General features: G+C 37.8%; 1 long non-coding RNA gene and 1 other non-coding gene across 2 annotated transcripts; one reads left to right on the forward strand and one right to left on the reverse strand.

Moving 5' to 3' along the window:
* Positions 1–392: 392 nt before the first annotated feature.
* LOC130935059 (uncharacterized) lies at positions 393–1876 on the reverse strand. Its single transcript, XR_009067787.1, has 3 exons — positions 920–1876; positions 735–853; positions 393–623 (listed from the first exon to the last, which is right to left on the reverse strand). It is a non-coding gene; the product is annotated as an uncharacterized LOC130935059 (long non-coding RNA).
* Positions 1877–4946: 3070 nt separating this feature from the next.
* LOC130938469 (small nucleolar RNA R71) lies at positions 4947–5050 on the forward strand. Its single transcript, XR_009069632.1, has one exon. It is a non-coding gene; the product is annotated as a small nucleolar RNA R71 (small nucleolar RNA).
* The last annotated feature ends 9439 nt before the right edge of the window (positions 5051–14489 follow it).

A 14489-nucleotide genomic window follows, 5' to 3' on the forward strand; every position in this document is an offset into this window, starting at 1 on the left:
CATAAATTAAACTCGAAAACATAAATATTTCCTTAATAAATCAAATAATATAATTTCTCAAATCCAAACCTTTTTAAATAACTTTTCAAATAAAGTCTAAGATTTTTATAGAAATTTCGGCAGCACCACCCCTAAAACTTAGACTTTGCCACCCGGTTCGGGTCCCAACTAAACTATTCCACAATCCTTTTCAACGGTCCAAAATCCAAAATCAGTTCAAAAGCAAGCTAAATCCAACAGTCACCTCATTTTCATATCTCAAGAAAACCATTTCAAAATCAAATCAGTATCAATCAATTAAACTCATTTCCAAAACTTTAAAGAAACAGTTCAACAACAATTTATTTATCAAAACCAAACAATAATCTAATCAAAACATATAATCATATCCATCGAAAGTAGCCAAACAATACATAAGATAGGTACAATCACTAAAAGTATATAATTCTCACACTAGTATCCATTTATAACAATTCCAAATATACAATAGCTTTTTAGAAAAATCCCTACCTCGACACGTGAAACCACAACCCAAACTCGTTAACTGACTCCATTCGTCTTGACCCAAATCGATTACAACCAAAACCTCAGCTCCACTTGCTTTCTCAACAACCACAACGACTCTAATCGCAACATATAATAATTAGGACTCAATCCCACATTACCAAAGCTCAGATTCATTAACTAAACAAAACAGAATACTAACGTAGGAATTTTGAAATGAAAACGCTTACCGAAACGAAGAAAGAATGGCTGAACTGAAACAGCGGCGGTCTTCGAACCAGTTCGGCGGCATCCCGGCAGCCACCTCAGGCGGCAGCGGCGACCGGACTCCGGCGATGGTGACTAAAACCTACATACAGAGACGATAAAGTTTCTGGAATCTTAAACGAATGAAAACCAACTTAAAAAGCCTTACCAGCAGTGTTTTCCGGCGATGGCGGTGGCGTTCTCCGGGGGCAGAGGCTCGGCTCGAAGCTTCGGCGATGGTCCAGAAAGTCACAGAACCATCCTTGGCGGCCCGAATCACGGTAACTCAGCCTGCTCCTCTTCCTGTAGTGGTTCCCGCATCAACACAAGCCCAAAGAGCAGGGAGTGGCAGAGCTCAGGCACGGTGAAGTATGGCAGCACAACGGCGGCCAAGCACATCCCCTCAAACGGTAGTGACCGGACACAGTCCCTCCTCTCCGTGCTCGTCGGTGATGCGTGAAGCACAATGGCAACATCTTCCCTTTCTCAGCGGACCAGAACAACAGAAACAGAGAGATTCATCTTGCTTTTCTCTCACTGCTGGCAAGGAGGACGACTACACAGGCTTCGGCGAGGCTCCATCATCGACAATGACGGTGACCACAACTGATGACGGCGACGGCGTTTCAGCTTGACGACGTTGGAAACGTCTCCTTCATCGTGTTTTCCCTTTCGACGTCTCTCTCTCTCAGCAGTTTGAGCTGCTCTCTTTGGCCCACCATGGACAACGATGACTCGCCTCGGTGATGAGGATGACGATGGCGCGACACAACAGTGGCGGCAGCGGCGAGCTAGTCAGCAACGAGGATGATGACGAATCCCCACATTCGGCCTCTCTTCCTCTTCCGCGCCGCTCTCCCCCGGTGACCCTTATGTGCGACGCGACACGGACTGGGTGCGGCTCCTCTAGCATTGCGTCTTCTTCCTCCTCCTCTCAGTGACAGAGGCACGACTCATGGCTCTGTGGACGTGCAACAATGGCGGCGCGAATTGGGCAGCGGAAGCAACGCGACCCCTTCCCCCTTTCCCCTTTCCCGTCAGCCCTCTTCTCCTTTTCTTTCTTTCTTTTTTTTTCTGCTGGTGGATGCGCGTGTAACTCAAGTTTGGGCGTGGAGAGTGTTTGTTGATGGAGTGGCGGCTAGGAAGGGAAATTAGGGTTAGAGTTGTGTGTGTTGAGTTTTAGGATTAGGGTAAAATTAGGTACAAGGATAATTTTGTAATTTCAAATAAAAATAGAGATAATATAGTAATTAGAAATGAATTTTAACCCAACAATAATAGTGTATAAAAATACTATTCGTTCATCAATTTCACAAATTATTTTCAATGAAATGTTCGAATTGAAAAATTAGAAATAATATACTTAATTTCTTCATTTTCCAAAACAAAAGTATTAATATTTAAAATATTAATTATTTAATCAAAATCATATAAAATTCTTATTATTTTATAACTATCAACTTTATAATTTAAATATAGAAAATAATTTAATAATTGTAAAATTGGATAATAATCCTAATTTATTTTAAATTCAATTAATCAAAACTTGCTAATATCTTTAATAAAGAAATTTCTGAAATTAAAACTACAAAATTATTGAATTTGAAATTAGCTCATGATAGCCCATTTTCAAAAGTTCTGCATCTTACATTCTACCTACCTTATAAAAATTTTTGTCCTCGAAAATTGATGCAAAACGAAAGAAATTTCATAACAGTTCACTCTTGAACACATTTAAGGAAGAAGCAAAAATATCTCAATATATAAACATATATACGGTTTTCAAATACTTGGATTGTCGTATGCTTAAAGATACAAAGGCATGAGTGTGATTGCAAAACAAACGTTACAAGATAGGCTCAATGCAAAAGATGACATGGTTCAAACATGTGATAGTAAAGCAAGGCATCGAAGGCTATAAAACATGATGGGGTTAAAACGACGTGCTTAACATCCGTCACTAATCTCGTATCAATCTCAAAGCTCCAACTTTCCAACTCCATCATTCATGTAACAACCCCACAACCGGTCACAAGTCTAACACCCGCAGACTCTTTCACAAGGAACAAAACACCTACAACTCATAACGGTGTACACCTACCGATTCAACTTCCATATACACATATCACGTCTTAAAGAACTAACACATCGCATTACTACGTTTACAGGTCGCACGTGATATCAAATAATTCTCAAGTCTACTCAGAAGGATACAAGATTTTAGAAAATAGAGACAAATATCAAGGATAATACTCATAGATTTGAGAGAATGTATTGGTGGACGAAAATAGAGACAAATTTGATATACGCTTGCCAGCCTGTGCTTCCTCCAGGGTGTGATTTTTCTTCTGCTGTTTTTGATTCTGTTTTTAATTTTTATATTTTTTTCGTGACTCCTCATGATCATGCACCTAATAAAACACAAAATAACAATAAAATAAAATAAAATAAAATAAAAATTAGATAAATAAAATTGGGTTGCCTCCCAACAAGCGCTTCTTTAATGTCAATAGCTTGACAGTGGCTCTCATGGAGCCACAAGGTGATCAGGTCAATGTTGTATAGTCCCAACACCAAACTTAGAGTTTGGATATGGCCTCCCAACACCAAACTTAGAGTTTGACTGTGGGGGCTCTTCTTGACTCTGAACTGAGAGAAGCTCTTCATGCTTACTCTCTTTTGTCACAGAGGGATGGCCCTGTGCCTTAAACACAAGGTAGTCTCCATTCAATTGAAGGACTACTTCACCTCTGTTGACATCTATCACAGCTCCTGCTGTGGCTAGGAAAGGTCTTCCAAGGATGATGCATTCATCCTCTTCCTTCCTAGTGTCTAAGATTATGAAATCAGCAGGGATGTAAAGGCCTTCAACCTTTACTAACACATCCTCTACTATTCCATAAGCTTGTCTCAATGACTTGTCTGCCAATTGTAACGAGAACAAGGCAGGTTGTACCTCAATGATCCCCAGCTTCTCCATTACAAAGAGTGGCATAAGATTTATCCCTGACCCCAGATCACACAGAGCTTTTGCAAAGGTCATGGTGCCTATGGTACAAGGTATTAAGAACTTGCCAGGATCTTGTCTCTTTTGAGGTAAAATTTGCTGAATCCAGGTATCTAGTTCAATAATGAGCAAGGGAGGTTCACTTTTCCAAGTCTCATTACCAAACAACTTGGCATTCAGCTTCATGATAGCTCCTAAATATTGAGCAACTTGCTCTCCAGTCACATCTTCATCCTCTTCAGAGGAAGAATAGTCTTTAGAGCTCATGAATGGCAGAAGGAGATTTAATGAAATCTCTATGGTCTCTGTATGAGCCTCAGATTCCTTTGGATCCTTAATAGGAAACTCCCTCTTGCTTGAGGGACGTCCCAGGAGGTCTTCCTCACTAGGATTTTCGTCCTCCTCCTCCCTTGTGCATTCGGCCATATTGATTACATCAATGGCCTTGCACTCTCCTTTTGGAGTCTCTTCTGTATTGCTTGGGAGAATACTGGGAGGAGTTTCAATGATTTTCTTACTCAGCTGGCCCACTTGTGCCTCCAGATTCCTAATGGAGGATCTTGTTTCACTCATGAAACTGAAAGTGGCCTTTGACAGATCAGAGACTAGATTGGCTAAATTAGAAGTGTTTTGTTCAGAATTCTCTGTCTGTTGCTGAGAAGATGATGGAAAAGGCTTGCCATTGCTCAGCCTATTGCGTCCACCATTATTAAAGCCTTGTTGAGGCTTTTGTTGATCCTTCCATGAGAAATTTGGATGATTTCTCCATGATGAGTTATAGGTGTTTCCATAAGGTTCACCCATGTAATTAACCTCTGCCATGGCAGGGTTCTCAGGATCATAAGCTTCTTCAGAAGCTGCCTCTTTAGTACTGTTAGATGCATGTTGCCATCCATTCAGATTTTGAGAGATCATGTTGACCTGTTGAGTCAACACTTTGTTCTGAGCCAATATGGCATTCAGAGCATCAATTTCAAGAACTCCTTTCTTCTGAGGTATCCCATTATTCACGGAATTCCTCTCAGAAGTGTACATGAATTGGTTGTTTGCAACCATATCAATGAGTTCTTGAGCCTCTTCAGGCGTTTTCTTTAGGTGAATAGATCCACCTGCAGAATGGTCCAATGACATTTTCGAAAATTCAGATAGACCATAATAGAATATATCTAATATAGTCTATTCTGAAAACATGTCAGATGGGCATCTTTTGGTCAGCTGCTTGTATCTTTCCCAAGCTTCATAGAGGGATTCACCATCTTTTTGTTTGAAGGTTTGAACATCCACTCTCAGCTTGCTTAGCTTTTGAGGAGGAAAGAATTTATCCAAGAAGGCTGTGACCAGCTTATCCCAGGAGTCCAGGCTATCCTTGGGTTGTGAATCCAACCATATTCTAGCTCTGTCTCTTACAGCAAAAGGGAAAAGCATGAGTCTGTAGACTTCAGGATCGACTCCATTCGTCTTTACAGTCTCACAGATCTGCAAGAATTCAGTTAAAAACTGATAAGGATCTTCAGATGGAAGTCCATAAAACTTGCAGTTTTGTTGCATTAAAGCAACTAGTTGAGGCTTAAGCTCAAAATTATTGGCTCCAATGGCAGGAATGGAGATGCTTCTTCCATCAAATTTGGACGTTGGCTTTGTGAAGTCACCAAGCATTCTCCTTGCATTATTATTATTTTTGGCTGCCATCTCCTTCTCTTGTTCGAAAATTTCTGAAAGGTTGTTTCTGGATTGTTGTAATTTAGTTTCTCTTAGTTTCCTTTTCAGAGTCCTTTCAGGTTCTGGATCAATTTCAACAAGAGTGCCTTTTTCCTTGTTCCTGCTCATATGAAAGAGAAGAAAAACAAGAAAAGAAGAGGAATCCTCTATGTCACAGTATAGAGATTCCTTTATGTTAGTAGAAGAAGAAAGGGGAGAAGAGTGAAGAAGAATGGTTCGGATTTTTAGATGAAGAAAGGTGAAGAGAAGTGTTAGTAAATAAATAATAAAATAGAAGAAGAAAAGAGAAAGAGAATTTCGAAAATAATTTTGAAAAAGGGGTTAGTATTTTCGAAAATTAAAAGATAAGATAGAATTAAAATTAAAACAATTAATTAATTAAAAAGAATTTTTGAAAAAGAGAGAGGTATTTTCGAAAATTAGAGAGGGATAGGTAGTTAGTTGGTTTTGAAAAAGATAAGAAACAAACAAGAAGTTAAAAGTTAGTTGAAAAAGATATTAAAATCAAATTTGAAAAAGATAAGAAGATAAGAAGTTAGATAAGATATTTTGAAATCAAATTTTGAAAAAGATAAAATTTTTGAAAAAGATAAGATAAAAGATAAAAAAGATTTAATTCAAAAATTTGAAATTACTTACTTCACTAACAAGAAATTACAAGATAAGTTTCTAGAACTTAAAGATTGAACCTTTCTTAACAAGAAAGTAACAAACTTCAAATTTTTGAATCAATCACATTAATTATTAGTGGATTTTCGAAAATTTGATATAAAGATAAGAAAAAGATTTTGAAAAATATTTTGAAAAAGATTTTTGAAATTTTCAAAAAAGAGGAAAAATTGGAAAAGATATGATTTTTGAAAAAGATTTTGAAAAGATAAGATTTTTAAATTTTTGAAAATTTGACTTGACTTATAAGAAACAACTAATTTTGAAAATTTTTGACCAAGTCAACCCAAAATTTCGAAAATTTGGAGAGAAAAAAAGGAAAAGATATATTTTTTATTTTTGAATTTTTAATTATGAAAGAGAAAAACACAAACATGACCCAAAACTTAAAATTTTGGATCAAAACACATGATGCATGCAAGAACACTATGAATGTCAAGATGAACACCAAGAACACTTTGAAGATCATGATGAACATCAAGAACATATTTTTTGAAAAATTTTTGATGCAAAGAAAACATGCAAGACACCAAACTTAGAAATCTTTAATGCATGGACACTAACAAACAAAAAATGCATATGAAAAATAACAAACAACACAAAACAAGAAAACATCAAGATCAAACAAGAGGACTTATCAAGAACAACTTGAAGATCATGAAGAACACTATGAATGCATGGAATTTTCAAAAAATGCAAGAAAAATTTTTAAAACATGCAATTGACACCAAACTTAAAAATTGACTCAAGACTCAAACAAGAAACACAAAATATTTTTATTTTTATGATTTTATGATTTTTTTTGGATTTTTATTAATTTTTTTCGAAAATAAAGTTTAGAAAAATGAAAAAGAAAAGAAAAATTTTTGAAAAAGATTTTTGGAAGGAAAATTACCTAATCTGAGCAACAAGATGAACCATCAGTTGTCCAAACTCGAACAATCCCCGGCAACGGCGCCAAAAACTTGGTGGACGAAATTGTGATCAACAATAATGGCTCTTTGGCATGTGCCTAAAAACTAACTCAGCACTTTCTTTCCACAACTCCGTTCAACTTAACCAGCAAGTGTACTAGGTCATCCAAGTAATACCTTACGTGAGTAAGGGTCGATCCCACAGAGATTGTTGGTATGAAGCAAGCTATGGTCACCTTGTAAATCTCAGTTAGGCAGATTAAATTGGTTTATGATGAGTTCGAAAATTAATAATAAACAGAAAATAAAATAGGATGGAAATACTTATGTAAATTAATGGTGGGAATTTTAGATAGGCGTGTGGAGATGCTAGAATCCTCTCGAATCTCTACTTTCTTATTACATTCATCCAATCCTTCTTACTCCTTTCCATGGCAAGCTGTATGTAGGGCATCACCGTCTTCAATGGCTACTTTTTATCCTCTCGGGAAAATGGTCCTATGCGCTGTCACTGCATGGCTAATCGTCTGGAGGCATCACCCTTGTTGATGGCTACATCCCATCCTCTCAGTGAAAATGGTCCAAATGCTCTGTCACAGCACGGCTAATCATCTGTCGGTTCTCAATCAGGTTGGAGTAGAATCCCTTGATTCTTTTGTGTTTGTCATCACGCCCAGCCTTCAGGAGTTTGAAGCTCGTCACAGTCATTCAATACCGGAATCCTACTCGGAATACCACAGACAAGGTTAGACTTTCCGGATTCCCAGGATCCTACTCGGAATACCACAGACAAGGTTAGACTTTTCGGATCCCCATGAATGCTGCCATCTATCTAGCTTATACCACAAAGATTCTGTTGGGGAATCTAAGAGATATGCGCTCGGCCTAAGGTAGAACGGAAGTGGTTGTCAGTCACGCGCGTTCATAGGTGAGAATGATGATGAGTGTCACGGATCATCACATTCATCAAAGTGTTGTGCAACGTATATCTTAGAATAAAAATAAAAGAGAATTGAATAGAAAGTAATAGTAATTGTATTGAAACTTGAGGTACAGCAGAGCTCCACACCCTTAATCTATGGTGTGCAGAAACTCCACCGTTGAAAATACATAAGTGAAAGGTTCAGGCATGGCCGAATGGCCAGCCCCCATGATCTGAGAGTTAATCGTCCCAAGATGTATAATACACTAGTAAAGAGTTCTATTTATAATAAACTAGCTACTAGGGTTTACAGAAGTAAGTAATTGATGCATAAATCCACTTCCAGGGCCCACTTGGTGTATGTTTGGGCTGAGCTTGATCTATCCACGAGCTGAGGCTTTTCTTGGAGTTGAACTCCAAGTTATGACGTGTTTTGGGCGTTCAACTCCGGATCATGACGTGTTTCTGGCGTTTAACTCCAGACAGCAGCATGTACTTGGCGTTCAACGCCAAGTTACGTCGTCAATTTCCGAATAAAGTATGGACTATTATATATTGCTGGAAATCTCTGGATGTCTACTTTCCAACGCCGTTGAGAGCGCTCCATTTGGAGTTCTGTAGCTCCAGAAAATCTATTTTGAGTGCAGGGAGGTCAGATTCTAACAGCATCAGCAGTCCTTTTGTCAGCCTTTTTTAGAGTTTTGCTCAAGTCCCTCAATTTCAGCCAGAAATTACCTGAAATTATAGAAAAACACACAAACTCATAGTAAAGTCCAGAAATGTGAATTTAACATAAAAACTAATGAAAACATCCCTAAAAGTAGCTTGAACTTACTAAAAACTACCTAAAAACAATGCCAAAAAGCGTATAAATTATCCGCTCATCATGTATCCAATTCCAGGTAAATAAGGATGCTCAAGCAGTGAAGTTTTCTAGAAATAAATCAATTGACAACTTCAAAGATAACCCTTGGATCAAAGAGATTCAATAGGATAAATAAGAAGAAAAATCAGTGCATTAATTTGAAACAAATTCAAGCTGAGTCGAAGAAGTGTGAGGTTTACAGAAAAGAATATCTCAGATCCAAGACAAAGCTCACAGAACTCAAGAGCACGATTAAAATACTTCCGAATACATTGTTCCTAAAAGAGTCGAAAACTTGTGGAAAAATCACTTCGCAGTCTAAAAGAAAGTTAAGCAACAAACATTCTTCAAGAGAGTAACTAAAGCATAAACGTGGCTTTACTTTAATACAATTTCATGTTGAAGTAGATTACGTAGTGTTTTAAAAAACAAAATGCGTGCAGGTTTGGCTTAGAGCTAAAATATTTCCTCAAATATTTTAAAAAGATAGTTAGGTGCACAACATAACCAAAAGTAATTCATAAAACTCGGAAGAAAATAAAATGCTTGTTCAAAAATTCTCAAAGTTCATATTCAAACAAGCATGTATAAAATTATAGCAAGGATGAAAGAGAAGGTTAAACTCTATTTAGAAAAGAAAATCCGAGGTAAAAATTTGCTTATAAATTGGTAAAGGAAATAAGTGGTGTGTTACAAATGGACAGGTTCCCACTAAACAAGGAAGCTTTTCAAAACTTCATTTAGAATAGCGCATGCCAATTTTAAATGAACTTTGTCAAAATTGAACAATGGTTTAAATTACAATCAGGCAACAGAAAAATAAATTTAGTTTAGAACTTCTTCAAAAAGAATTCAAAACTTCTAAAAAAAATTCGAAACAAGACTCCAAAAGTATACTTGAAATCACCATCTCAGAAGGATATTCAAGAAAATTGGGATGTACTTAAAAAGGAGTCAAGCCATACAAGAAAGGATCTTAAATCAAGGGAGTTCAACAAGGTCCACTAGGCATGAGACATCAAACAAGTTTTCAATTGATCCAAAAGAATACAAAAGTCATAGGAAAAGACAACTCAATTGCTAGTAATTTCTCAAGAATAAATCTTTGACTAATAATTTTGATAGAGACAATGAGAGGATAAATGATGCACTAAATTGAACGAATCAAGCTGACTCACATAAGGATGACATTCACAAGAGAAGAAAAACCAAGATCAATGGTAATATTCACAAGATGTAAAAGATTAGTTGAAAACAAAGTCAAGTATGATATCCATAGAAACAAAGACTTAAGGAATTAGTTCATGCTAAAAAGGAAAGATGTGAGCCCAATATTTTCAAAAGAACAACAATTGCCTAAGCAATGTATCATGCTAAATTAAATTCAAATTAAAAAAATGAATTAGGCGAAACTTGTCAAACGAGATCAATCGGAATAAGGGCAAAAATCTTTTCTTTCTAAAATTTTGAAAAATACCTAAATACATAATCAAATAAAGATATGAATTGGAATTGTAGTAAATTTATTAAAAAGTTAAATTGTATTTAAAGTAAGTGTAGTTCTGTAAACCAGTAAAAGTACAGGCAAAGTATTAGAAATAAATAGCTGTTACACTGTATAAGGAATTTTCAGGGTTCTATATAGATAAGTGTATATCGAATCAACAGCAATTTTATAGAAATTTCAAAATTGATTGTAATCACTGTAAAAAAAAGAGAACAACTGAATTAACAATTTCTCTAAGAATGGACTCAGAATCAAGAGTTAAAAGGCACAGCGCATTAAACAAGCTCAAAGCTATATCAAAGAATACGTGAATCAAGAAGAAGAATTTAAACAGAGAAAGATAGATAGAAAAAGGATTTGAAACAAGTGTAATACCCGGTCTAACCAAAATTAATTAAATAATGAGTTAAGTAGGAGCGAATATGGTTGGAAGATTTGGCAATTGGAATTTGATGATTTCAATATGATATTTGGATTCAGTGAATTTTTCCGAGTCGGAAGACATAGTTTTCTGCGTAAAAGCGCGCAGTGGAATTTTGACCGGCAGTACCGGCTGAGACCTGTCTGGTGCTGCAGCAGAGAAAGTTGTTTATGAGTAAATAAGATTAAGAAATGAGGAATTATAATTAGGGGAGGTAGAAATATTTGAAGTGCGATTTAGAGCGCTAATCTTAAAGGTTTTGGTCCAAAATTGGGCCAACGGACAAAAATAAGTGAACTGGGCCTAAGTGGGCCCAAGACCCAACATATATAAACATTAGTTATGAACATTTCAGCTCATTTTGCCCTAAAGAAGGGGTGTTGGGCGCTGAAATTGGGAGAGAGAAGAGAAGAGAGAAAACCTAACTCTCTTTGATCTTCAAATCACCATAACTTGAGCTACGAAGCTCCGATTGACGAGCCGTTTGCGGCCACGCGTCGCTCTTCTCATCCTCTACATTTCTATCTAAGTTTTGTGGTGAGTATTCCATTCATCTCTGCCCAGTTTTCGAAATTCCCCACTGTTACACGTTTTTGGGAAGTTAGTGTTGAAATCTTGTGATTTTGGGTGTTTAGGGATACTCCAACATGGATTCTAAGTGAGTTCTATCCCTACTTCATATGGGCTGAGGTAAGAAGTGCTCAAACCCTTGTGATTTATCATTTTTATGAGCCCTAGGTTGATGCATGTATGTCATATTGGTTATGTTAGTGCATTTGATGGTTTTGGTACACAATTGGGAGATTGGTGTTGCTTGAGGAGCTTTGGTGAGGCTTGGGGCTAAGGTTGGTGGAGACTTCCAAAGAAGAGACTCAATTGATTTGGCTACAAGAGGTACGGTTTAAGTTTCATTTAAGTACCGTGTGGTGTGATGAGAATTCCTAGGCTAGATGCCCCTAGGATTAAGTTTGGATTGTGTAAATGGTTGGTGCTAATATGCATAGTTGGTATGTAATGTGAATTGATGATTGGGTTGAGAATTGTGTGGACTTGTATGCTTGGTGTATTGAAAATTTGATATATTGGGTAATGAGTATTGATTTGTGATTTATGCATTTAAATTGTGAAATTGGGCCGGAGGCCGTATATCTTGGGCCGGAGGCCGTATATTTTGGGCCGGAGGCCGGAAAGAGGTAAGGAAGGTAAGTTGATGTGTGCATTGTATGATGACACAAGTGATTGGATGAATTTCATATAATGAATATATGAATGATTGGATTGGTTATTGAATAATGAGGTTTGAGGAGTTGAAGTGTGGAAATTGGTAAATTTTGGGTGAAATAGTATAGATGAGGTATGTTTGATTTTGGTTGAGATATATTATGTGGTCATATATGTGAGTATGATTATTGATGCCTTGATGGTATGTTAATGCATGAGAGATATGTATGTTGTGATATATGCTTGAGAAATGATTGAGGTTGATTTGGGGATGAAACCACGTGATAGTGAGTATGATATTGATCATGTATAATGATGGTTGAATCGAAATAGTATTGTTGGAAATTGGGATGAGGAAGGATGTATGACATGTTGATATGTTTGTAATTTAGCCATTTGTTTGAAATGGGTAAAGATGGTTATATGGCGGTTTGTGAATTGTGGTAAGGTGTTAATGTATGAGTTGAGGAGGCTTGATGTTGATTTTGGTATATTTTGATTGGTTTCAAAAAGGGTTGAAATTGGCATGTTTTGGTTGATTTTGAAAAGAGTTGAAAATGGCTTGTTTTGAAAATGGCACTTTGTGGTTTTATACGAAAACATGGTTTTTGGGCATATTTTGACGAGACATAACTTGGACTACGGATCTTTGTTTTGTGCCAAATCTGTTTAAAAATGAAATTGGATCCGGGATGTCCATGCCGTTCGAAGAACGGGTGAAAAACGATTTAAAATGAGGAAGTTATGTCCGTCGGAAGATTGGGGGTTGAATCTGTGAATTCTGCAGTTTTTAACTTAGAAAATTTTTAGCAGAATAACCCCTTGCGCGTGGGCGCACTTGGCGCGTACGCGCCGATCTTCCAGAAAGCGCCATCCACGCGTGCGCGTGATGTGCGCGGGCGCGCCGATAGTGCTGCACCCAATGCCCAGCCATTTTCCAGAGAGTTGTGCCAGAACTGTGCCAGCTTTGTGCCTGGGGCACGAGAGTATCCACGCGTACGCGTGGTTGACGCGTGCGCGTCGATTTGGCAAATTTTTAATCCACGCGTTAGCGTGCATGACGCTTGCGCGTCGATGAGTTTTTAAGGACATCCACGCGTGCGCGTGGAGTACGCGTACGCGTGGCATTGTTTTCATGGCAAAGTTGATATTTGAGTTTTAAAAGCCAAATCTCATACTTCTAAGCCTCCGATCTCACCACTTATATCTTAAATCTTTATGATATGCCTAGCTATTAGAAAAGGGCTAGTGAATGAGGTAACTTGCGAGTGAAGCAAGGGGAAAATGAATAATCAATGAGGATCATTGAGGATTATGTGAGATGTGGAGGATGGTGGTGGAAGTGTTTGTTATGCCATTGGCCGAAGGGCCGTAATTGTTTATGAATTGGCTGGTTCTGGATTGAACCGTGAGCCGGAATAGCTGTGTATGCTATGAATATTGGCTGGTTCTGGATTGAACCGTGAGCCGGAATAGCTGTGTATGCTATGAATATTGGCTGGTTATGGATTTAACCGTGAGCCGGATGACTGATATGGATGTTGATCCATGGATGAGAATTCATGCATGTTTATGCTGAATTATTGATAATTGTGAATTGCACTTCCACTATCTGAGATACGAGTTTCCCTGGGTAGTAGCAGTGGCTAGTCCACTTGCTCCGGGTATGAGACGAAAAATGATGTTTATGATAAATGAGTTAATTATGGAGTTTTGAATGAATGTAACTCAGATACCTGGGTAGTAGCAAGGGTTGTGGTTCGTCCCGCTTGCTCCGGGTCAATGCTTGTGTTTTCTCTCTGGTTGTAAGGGTGACAGGGCACCGATACCCTCTAATGGCGACAGGGCGCAGATACCCTCTAATGGCGACAGGGCGCAGATACCCTCTAATGGTGACAGGGCACATATTCCCTCTAATGATATTAATACGCAACAGAGAGACTGTGCCCGGGTTAGCTACCGGACACGTCGGGTTGGCTTGATAACCGACAGATGATATCATCAGCCATAGGGCAGGCATACATCATTTGCATATGTTTGACTTGTTTGGGTTTGCCTATTTGTTTTGGATTTCTACATCATATATGCTATGTTACCTGATTATATGCTACTTGTTCTACTTGTCCCTTATTTGTGTATTACTTGTCTGTATTGCTTGTGTTTGTACAACTGAGAGATCCCTCATGATGGTGTTGGTGGATGTTGGGGGCTGTTCTTGATGAGATGAATTGATAATGCGATTGCATAATGATGATGATTTTTTGAATGAGATCATTTGAGCCCCCTGGGTAGACGCAGTGATGTGATTTCACTAGCTCCAGGCGAGGGTATGATATATTGATATAAAGTTGCTGAGGCAGAACAACTGGTAATGGTTTTGCTTATGATCCTGAGTCTGATTCGTGAAATAATCAGCGAGTTGGGAAAACATGTGTAACATGAACTAGATTTAGAATCCCCTTACAACAGATGCCTATTCATGGATTAGTGAGAA

The sequence above is a fragment of the Arachis stenosperma genome, chromosome 6 (assembly GCF_014773155.1).
Source record: "Arachis stenosperma cultivar V10309 chromosome 6, arast.V10309.gnm1.PFL2, whole genome shotgun sequence".
Lineage (NCBI taxonomy): Eukaryota > Viridiplantae > Streptophyta > Magnoliopsida > Fabales > Fabaceae > Arachis > Arachis stenosperma.